At 38.3% G+C, this 10,428-nt stretch overlaps 1 pseudogene; it reads right to left on the bottom strand.

The window, feature by feature from the left end:
• Positions 1-2,557: 2,557 nt before the first annotated feature.
• On the bottom strand, positions 2,558-3,553 carry LOC143885169 (chitinase 2 pseudogene; annotated as a pseudogene).
• Positions 3,554-10,428: the final 6,875 nt, after the last annotated feature.

The following is a 10,428-nucleotide window of genomic DNA, read 5'->3' on the forward strand; positions in this document are numbered from 1 at the left end:
GAAATGATTTTACGGGCACAACCTATTTATGTTGTGTTCCATCAAATAGATGGTTTGGATTAACCTATGATCTGCTCCGTACAAGTCTTTGTCGGCCCGTGCATTGCACGGGGTTTTTTACTAGTATACTATATAGCAGAAGAGAAAATGAGAGAATTATTTGAATTTCTCCCAAAATTCTATGAGAATTCCACATCACTTTTTTTGATTTTTTTTTTTTTGACAAAGGCACCCATTCAACCCACATATTTTCAATCCTACCCCCTCCTTTATGCTTTTTCACAAAGGCACCATTAAAGCCACATAATTTCAATCCTACCCCCCTCCTTTATGCTTTGTTAATTATGAAAACCTCTATAGATTGGAGGGCTAGGATCAGCCTAAGGAAATGATTTTAAGGGCACAACCTATTGATGTTGTGTTCCATCACGTGGATGGTTTCCTTGGCTTCACACAGTAGGGGATGTCCCTTATTCTTTGCATCAGAAGCTTAAATTCATGAAAGGTAGTAGAGTTATCACCGTTCGAGGTGACAAAGACCTAGAATTGTTGGTGCTATCTTATCAGATCCCCAAGGCAAGTCAGCCGAAGGTAGTGTTTACCTCAATGGGTTCCACCTCGATGTCACTCATATCAGTTGGGAACAAGCCAAGAAAGAATTGGTTCCACTCCCTCATGATATTAATCCTGTTGTGTCCACTATGCTCAAAATTAACGGATACATCCCTGGAATGGGATTAGGACGATATCAGCAAGGAGTAGTCTAGTTCGATGATCTGCAGTTTCCCTGAGAGAATTATTTGAATTTCTCCCAAAATTCTCATAGAATTACACATCACTTTTTTTTTCTTTTTTTTTAAAATGCACCCATTCAACGCACATATTTTCAATCCTACCCCCTCCTTTATGCTTTTTATCAAAGGCACCCATTGAAGCCTCATAATTTCAATCCTACCCTACTCCTTTATGCTTTTTTAATTATGGAAACCTCTATAGATTAGAGGGCTAGGATCAGCCTATGGAAATGATTTTACGGGCACAACCTATTGATGTTGTGTTCCATCACATGGACGGTTTGGATCAACCTATGATGTGGTCCATACAGTTCTTTATCAGCCCGTGCATTTGAGTTTGTTTATTAAGGACTAATAATAGAAATCAATGCAGAACACTTTGCATTATAAAATGGGGGAGCGGCATTAGAATCTGTCTCTTTGTCTTTAACACTTTGCTAGATTGATTAATTTCTTTATGGCAGTTGATGTAAAACTAACTACAAGGAGTAGAAGGTGAATTGTTTAATCCATTGTTGGTTTTTATTTTATTTGAGTTTTGCCTGTAATTCTCCAAATGAGTGGCAAGAACAATATCAAAATGGATAATTTTAGTTTGGATTTGAGAATCATTCTATTGCAAGGTTGGCTATTTCTAGAATTTAATTTCAAGTTGAAATTATGTCCAATTATTCAATGGATAATTTGATAACTATAATCTTTTACAAAATATCTTCAAATTTACAAATTTTATGTATTTCAACAAAAAAATTGATGCAGGTGCATTACTCTAGGCTCTAGATCGTGCAGATCGACGACCAAGATTTCTTGATCTTTGATCGGACTGTCCTAAACCCTCTGACAATCTAGATACTTGATCAATCTCAAGACTATGGCAGAGGAGTGTGATCCGAATGCTGGTCGTCCTAGATCATCCAAAGATCGGAGCGTCGACTAGATCAACGACCCACTTTGATCAAAGAGCTTAAAAGAGTTTCTTTTTTATCATGATTGGAATTTATTGTATTAGGATTTTAGTTGGGGTGCAGGAATTTTATTAGGAGTGTTAATCGCCCAAGAATTTGAATTCTTCTATGAATTTGAGATTTGTTTAGGGAGAGACATAAGAGTGGGTGAGGGTGAGGGGAGCATGAAAAGCCCCTAAAAACAGGAAAAACAAAAAACCCAATTTGAAGTGGGTATTCCAGAGTTTGGTTCAAAAGAAACTAAATGGAATGAAGTGGCGGAAATGTCACTGACGTGGAATTAAATGAGTAACAGTGCTGGAATCTGTTTCTCGTCCCAATAGGTAGTATTCTGATTCCACCCCGGTCGGAATAAATTTTTATTGGAAATTTTTTAAATTAAATTTTTAATTTTATTTTCTTTCGATTTTGTTTCCCAGGTAACAAGAATAGAAATCTGATTAGGATACTGATTTCTGATTCCAGATTCCCATAATCCAAACCCAGCCAAAAAGTGCAGTATTTGATTCCAATAGCATCCATAACCAAAATAAAGAACTTAAAATGTAGTTGATTCCAATAGCATCCATAGCGAAAATAAATTACTTAGATAATGAATAGAGAATTTGATAAAACACAAGGTGGCCGGTTATTCCAATAGTAACAAAATCCAAACAGATTAAGTATTCCATCAGTATCAAACAAAACTAAAAATTCAAATATTGAATAAACACAAGAAATCACATGAACAACCTTCACCTTCCTTCCACATGAATTAAAGAGAAAGAATAAAATGTTCCACACAATCCAAGAAAACCCCTAATAAGAAGACGCTAACAACTCTTGTGATTTCATCTCATATTGAAACCCCAATTTCTGAGACTCATCTGCACACCATACAAAAATACCCCCAAGCTTCCCTTCCCTCTTAAGCTCTCTACAAGCCTCAAAAAACCCATCATTAGGCCCTAAACCCCCACTTCCATCACTAATAAAACTTGCCAAAATCTCACCCCCTCCATAATTAGCAGCTTGCTCATGGAAGAAATGGACAAACTGGGTTACACTAATCCCCTTATCATAAGCATAAAATTGGAAATTAACATAGTCTATAACATGCCCATATTTTCTCCATAGTGCTAAATAATGACTCTGAACTTGATCATCATTGAAAGGTGCAATAGAGGCAAAAGAGATTACTCTATCTTCCTTGAGAGTCGTTATCAGCTGTCCAATGCACTCTGCAAATGTGTCGGGACCCGCGATGAAGTGTTCATAATCAATATCAATACCATCTAAATTATATTTTCTGATGATTTTGGTTAGTGAATGAACTGCATTATTAACCCAAGAAGAAATTGATTTTGGATCAAAGGAGGCATTTTTCCCATCACCGACGGTGTCTCCTCCCAAACTGATTGCAACTTTCACGTTCTTGTGACGATCTTTAATCGATTCTATGGCCGACGGGCCGAGATTTTTAGTTTCCCAGAAGATATTAAATTTTCCGTTGGTCGGCAACGTAGAATTCCCATGTGAATAATCAATGGCAAAAGAGACGATGAAGTGGAATTCCACGTCGGGATTTATTGGGACGTCGGAGAGCTTCACCGAGGAGGATTCGGCGCCGATGTACTCCCGGAAAAGATTGGAGTTTGCAGCTACAAAAGGCATAAGAAATTGTTACAGTGATTTTTATTTTTTTTTCATGTAAAATTAACCTTTGAATTTAACTTATTTATTTGATGAAAACTGATATGAACTTTGCATACACAATACTATCATTCTTGGCCCATGTTATGCTGTAAAAGTAAAATGTTGGGCTCCACCCACTCCATGCATGGATTTGGGTGGAGATGGTGGGCCAACTCATGGGTACAAAAATATTGGACCCCACCATATGTAAGGTCCTATCAATTAAAACATTATGCGTAAAATGGTGGGCCCTTGATATACAATATTGAAGATTTTGTATGGTGTACGCGTTTAGCTGAGCATTAATCAGGGTGCATGCCGGCCTTGATATTAATTTGGTCCAACAACACCTGACTTTACGAGAGGCTTTGTTTGGATATCGTAGTCCAAGGTAGGACGGCAACTATGCTCTACTACGCGCGTACACATAATTTTGTTGTTACATTATTCTCCAAATGATTGAATCGACCTGCTTATCTGGATCCCACAGTTGCCACATAGAAGGTTCACTTCCTCTAACTAGGCCTGCAACTCGGGCCGGGTTGGGTTGTTGGGTTCAGGTAAGGTTGAACTGTAGCCCAACCCAAGATAGTATTTCCTCAACCATAACCCCACCAAATCCGAGCCTCGGGTTGAGTATGGTCTGCCCTAGCCCAGCCTTCCTCTAATAAGGGTGCAACTTGGGTCAAGGGTGCAACTTGGGTCAGGTCAGGTTGGGTTGAGCTTTTGCTAAAAAGTGAATTGGAATAAACCTGATCCCAACCTGATTTTATAGTAAAAGCTCAACCCGAATTCTCAAAAAATCAACCAGAGTTACACCCCTAGCTTCTAAATCTCTCAACCCTAACCCAACCCATCAAACCTTTTTTTTTTTCAAATCGGGTCGGTTTGAGCTGGGTTGGTATCAGGTAAATAAAACCGAAGATTTTGAAAATCAAGATAAAATTGGAGCATGGAGGTCGGGATTTGGTTGGGTTGCCCAAGGCCTCGACCCTAACAAATCAGGCTGGATTTTCCCAATGCTAACCCAACCCAATTCGACCGAAGGAAATGCCAACCCGAGCTGAAATCAGGTTGAACCTGCTTGGTTTGGGTTGAACCCGACCCCTGTTGCAACCCTACTTGAAACTAATCGGTTGAGGCCCTCAAACATAATTAGTCCATCCCCACATGTGATGACCGTCGGATCAAGATCAAGTGGTTGGTAGTTTCTTAAAGGCTGAAAATTCGGCCCAACACTACTTCTCATTCAAACAAAAGTAGGGGATGTGAAAATTCACTTACCATTGCATGAGGAGAGAACGAGAGCGAAAAGGGCTCCCAATATGAAGTTGGAGGGCTCCATTTCTACTTGCTTGAATGAATTGAATCTTTGGAGCTTCAAGCTAAGCCCTTTTATAAAGAGAAGGGAGTGAAAAACAAGATCCAAAGACACTTGGAAGTCTCTTGTTAAGGCCCTTCAATTTGAATGAGTAAAAGGAAGTGGGGTCCTTCAATTTTCACTTCTTTAAACAAAGAACTCCACAGCTTGTCGTGCCTAGGATGCATACATGACTTGAAAGTTCCAAGAAACTGCTCTAGTGATGTCACAAATATTTGTCTCAGAAATTTCTAGGGATGGTGGACCTTGGGATATATATATATATATATATATATATGAGGAAAATGAAGCTCATATAGCTTATATGAGCTTGAGGGCCCAAACACATGTGGGCCCACATTGTTAGGATGATCCAAAGCATTCATTTGAAAGGCCCTTACATAGATAAGGTGTGTACAAAAAATCAGCTCCATAAGATCATCCTAACCCATCCAAAAGTGGAGGGCAAAATGGATATATATATATATATATATATATATATATATATATATATATATATATATATATATATGTTATTTTTGGGTTTATATCGGGAAATATTAAAATAATTTTTTTAAAATGCATAAACAAATAGAATTTAAGAAAAATAAAATTTATTGTCATTAAAAATATAAAATTTAAGAAAAAAAATTAAGAAAGTATACCAAATGACCACCCTTTGGCATTATAAAATGGGGGAGCGGCATTAGAATCTGTCTCTTTGTCGTTGACACTTTGCTAGATTGATTTCTATGGTTGTTGATGTAAAACTTACTACAAGGAGTAGAAGGTGAATTGTTCAATCCATTGTTGGTTTTTATTTTATTTGAGTTTTGCCAAATGAGTGGCAAGAACAATATCAAAATGGATAATTTTAGTTTGGATTTGAGGCAAGGTTGGCTATTTCTAGAAGTTTGTAAAGGTAGAAGTAGAATGTAATTTCAAGTTTGACTCCATGAAAAAATGAAGTCCAATTATTCAATGGATAATTTGATAACAATAATCTTTTACAAAAATTCTTCAAATTTACGAATTTTATGTATTTCAACAGAAAAATTGATGCAGGTGCATCCCTCTAGGTCACGCAGATTGACGGCCAAGATTGCCAGATCTTTGATCGGACTGTCCTAAACCCTCATATCACCAATCTGACAATATAGATAATCGATCAATCTCAAGACTATGGCAGAGGAGTGCTATTTGAAGGCTGATCGTCCTAGATCATCCAAAGTTCAGAGCGCTGACAAGATCAATGGTCCACGTTGATCACAGAGCTTAATAGAGTTTTTTTTTTATCATGATTGGAATTTATTTTATTTAGGATTTTAGGTGAGGTGGAAGATATTTTATTAGGAGTATCGGTCGTCCAAGAGTTTGAATTCTTCTAGGAATTTGAGATTTGTTTAGGAAAAGCAAAGGTTGTGTTCGGCAATTGAATGAGAAATCCTAGAATCTCGTTTCACGCCATTTGGTAAAGACAACCATCTAGGCCCGTTTCTTTAAATTCCAAATTATTTGCCGTCGAAGCGACTACGACCCCAGTTGACGAAAAAATGGAAAAAATTTAGGAGCTTTTTGGCCCATAGTAGGGGTGAAACTTGAACCCTACCTGACCTGAGTTCCAACCTGATTAGGTTCAACCCGACCCGAGTAACCCTTTTTCCAGCCCGATCCGACCCAACCCAACATGAGTTTTTAAGCTTACAAAAAGAAAAAAAAAAGATATATAATGTCGTGTTTCACTTGGGTTGCCCAAGCCCTCAACCCGAACCCGACGAGAACTCAACCCCAGTTGGGAAATCTCAACCCAAACCCAAACCCGAACTCAACCCAACCCGACCCGACTTTTTTTCGGGTTGAACCTAGACCTGGCAAAAAGTGACCCTCACCTGCGGGTCCACCTGGCCCGTCCGCAAATTTGCGGGTGTGGGTCTCTAATTAGTGACCCATTTGAAGTGGACCCGCGGGTCCACCCGGCCCGTCAAAACTAGGCCGGGCTGGGTAAATCCGTAGGTGCTCGTAGCATAAAAAAAAAAGCAAAAAACAAAAAATGAAAAAAATCAGACCTTTAGTGTTTTTAAGCAAAGGGCTTTTAGAGACCAAAATGCCCTCATGTACATTAAGAAACTCCACGATATATATATTCTCCCTAAGTGTGTGGGTCGGTTTCTACTTTCTAGGGTTTTTGCATCTCACAGACCCTCGCATTCGAGCAGCAACGAAAGAAGGTTCTCTCCAAAAATGGTATTTAAAGCTCTTCCTCTCTCTCTCTCTCTCTACATACAGTAGATTGTTGAAAACCCTAGTTTTTTCACAATATTTAGTATTAAAGGTAATTAGGTCAAGCAAAGGGTGTTGTCTGCAAAAGCGTGGAGATAACCCGTTTAACCCTTGTCTGCAACGAGAGATTAGAATCAAGAAAAGAAAACCCAACAAGAGAAGTATGCAGCCACAAGAACAAGGCCCAAAAAATCAAGCTCTTTTGCAGGTTTAATCTTTCAATCCTCTGAATTTGTAATGGGCTCCACTGCTATGTGAAAAACCCCCAAAATCGTTTGTAACCTCAACTTGGACTCTTTTTTTATTTTATTTTTCTTCGTAGGAAGAAAGAAATATACATGTTTGTTTGGTGTATATACCTTGGAGAATATGATACCAACAGAACTCCAAAATTTGCCAGATGGTTTACCCGTACCTGCCCGGGTGGGGTCTGGGTACATGAAATGGCTACCCGCAGAATCGCGGGTATTTTTTACCCGTACCCAATGGGTCCGTACCCGTACCTACGCGGGTTACCCATTTGCCAGGTCTAGTTGAACCCGACAGGTTTGCGTTGCACCCCCAAAATAGATATTTCATTTCAATGGTTTGTAGGGATATTTTATGCTATTGGTACTCTTTCCTACTCAATTCTCTCCCTCCCTCCCTCCTTCTCAAGTCCTCTTAGAGAATTGGGCCAACATATATTCCATAGAATAATTTTTCGTGGTTGCCAACAATGGCAGGTCTTAGCATTAGTTCACTTAGTGGCCGTTTGGATACTTGGCAAAATTGTAGCTAAGGGACAAGAGAAAAAGCGGACAAGCCGTTGTTTTTTACTCGTTTTTGACTTCTCGCCCTTCTTTCCATCATCAAGAGAGTAGCAGATCCTTCCATATTTTCAGGTTTTAGAATCTCAGGATGCAGGAGAGATTTTTAAAACCTGAATTTCTCACTTAAAATTCAAGAAACGATGTCAGCATACAACAACTTGATCATGAACCCTCTTTCACACTATTTTCAAACTAAAAACCTGGATTCTAAAATCCGCGTATCAACGGCCCCTTAGTTTTCAAATAAGAGTGAGTTGAGCAGTCCATGTACTCTAGAGTGTGTTGTTGACTTCATTCTTTAAGAATATATTTTTTTTGTCAAGGGCAAATGAAACTTCATGCTATTGTTAGTTTCATCATTGCCAATCTTTTAGAAGCTTAAACTAATTTGGTTTCCAATTCCTGATATTCGATTTTAAGTGTATGGGCTCTTTGGATACAATCAAACTCAGTATTTATTAGCAAATAAGATTATTTTAAGTCAATTTATTTGCAAAGGGGACATTGAGGGTACTTTCGAAGCATTTAATTAAGAGGAAAGTGTTCCTGCTTATCTGAGCTCTAGCTCAAAAACACATGTGGCACCACATTTTTTGGGGCATCCAAAGCATTCACTTGGAAGGCCCTGCCATGAATAGGGTGTGTACCAAAAATCAGATCGATAGGATCATCCTAACTCAATCAAATGTGAAGGGGAAAATAGACAGACACTGTGTGTCCATGTTTCTGCCCATTTTTTCCTTTCACAAATGGCAGGGTTATGATGATCCTATAGGGTTGATTTTTGGTACACACCCTATCCATAGAAGGGTCTTCCAAATGAATGCTTTGGATCACCCCAAAAATGTGGGGTCACGTGTTTTTGAGCTCTAACTCAAATAAGCTTATCTGAGCTAGAGCTCAGGAACACTTTTCTCTTTAATTAACACATAAAACCACTATATCCATTATTTGCAAATAAGATTAGGGTGGCAATAGACTCAGCTCTATGGATCCTAATGATTTGAACTTTAATAGACTGGATTTGGGAACATCAATTGGATCCAAACTGCGTCTATTGGATCTATATCTTAAGGTCCGAAATTATTTCAGATTCTGACACAGACAACCACAAAATTAGATGGAGTGTCCTAGATCCGAATAGAGGGCCCCTATGTTTGAAAATATCCTTCGCATTTTCAGTTCATTGATGTCAATTCTTGAGAAATATTTTAGTAACATTACAAAAACTGCTCAATGGCTTTCATCTCTCTCTCTCTCTCTCTCTCTCTCTCTCTAAGCCCTACCTAACTTTATACAATACAAGTAGGACCTTGGACAGGACCTTGTACACTTCGATGGATGATCTGATTTGAAATGGATTGTGTTATGTTCTTAAGTGGGGGCCTATCTAGGTATGAGATTAGGTGGGACCCCGCCTGATATGTGACATGTTTAAAGGGCCTAGCCTAACACGTTCCATCAACCTCGGGGCCAGACATGTTTAAAGGGCCTAGTCTAACGTGTTCCATCACTCTCGGAGCTTTTGGCATATTGGCTAGACCAGTTACTGTTAGGAGAATTAGGTCAAGCAAGAAGTTGCTTGAAGCATTACACCCAAGGTATCTAGTTTGGAATACCAAGTTTGTTGCCTCTAGCCCCTATATATATTAGATACACTAGGGTTTTAATAGGTTAGTGGGCTCTAGCCCAAATAGGCCCACTACACCGGTCCATTATATTGTTGGGCTTATATTAGAACATATATGGGTTATATTATATACCCAACAATCTCCTCCTATGTTCTACATATAGCACAATCCAATAGATAGATAGTGTAATGTTCAAAACAAAATATTGAATCATCCACATCACCATATGGTCTATATCATAAAAGATCTGTAATCCAACTGAAAACATGAATCCTTTTATGACAAACCAAGAGTTTTAGATATACAACAAGCTAAACTCAACCAAAAGGTAGTTTCACATATAAGTGAACCCCATTGATCTTAGATGAATTCATTCATGGGGTATGATTCTCATCGAGATCCAAAAATAAAGTTCCACAAAAAAGTGAACTCTATGCATACTGAAATGCAAGCATAGTCTTTATGACTTTAGAAGATTTACTCATCAAGTAAGTCATCTTCATCAAAGTCCAAATCAAGACAAGCTCCTCCTTTTTCGCCAATCCCAGTGAATTACCAAATATGGATTTCATGAAAATGAATCCAATCATTTGTGTAAAATACTAAAGTATCTAGTTCTACCAGAAGAAGAACGTAGTACAATTCCATAATTCGCGAAAGTATCTAGTTCTACCTGAAGAACTTAGTACAATTCCAAAATGGCTGAAAAAGTATCAGTATCACTCTCACCATAAGCATCATTATCAAGTTTCAATAAAGAACAAGACCTAAACAGCTTCTTTTGCAAAGAACCATTCATCATTGTCAAGTTTCAATAAAGAACAAGACCTAATAGTTTCTTTTGCAAAGAACCATTTCATGTTTTCATTTGGAATGTCACAGTCATCTTATCCAAATTTGAGTAAAGCTGAA

The sequence above is a fragment of the Tasmannia lanceolata genome, unplaced genomic scaffold (assembly GCF_043159265.1).
Source record: "Tasmannia lanceolata isolate RefF3 unplaced genomic scaffold, GAP_Taslan_0.1 ptg000002l, whole genome shotgun sequence".
NCBI classification, from domain to species: Eukaryota; Viridiplantae; Streptophyta; class Magnoliopsida; order Canellales; family Winteraceae; genus Tasmannia; species Tasmannia lanceolata.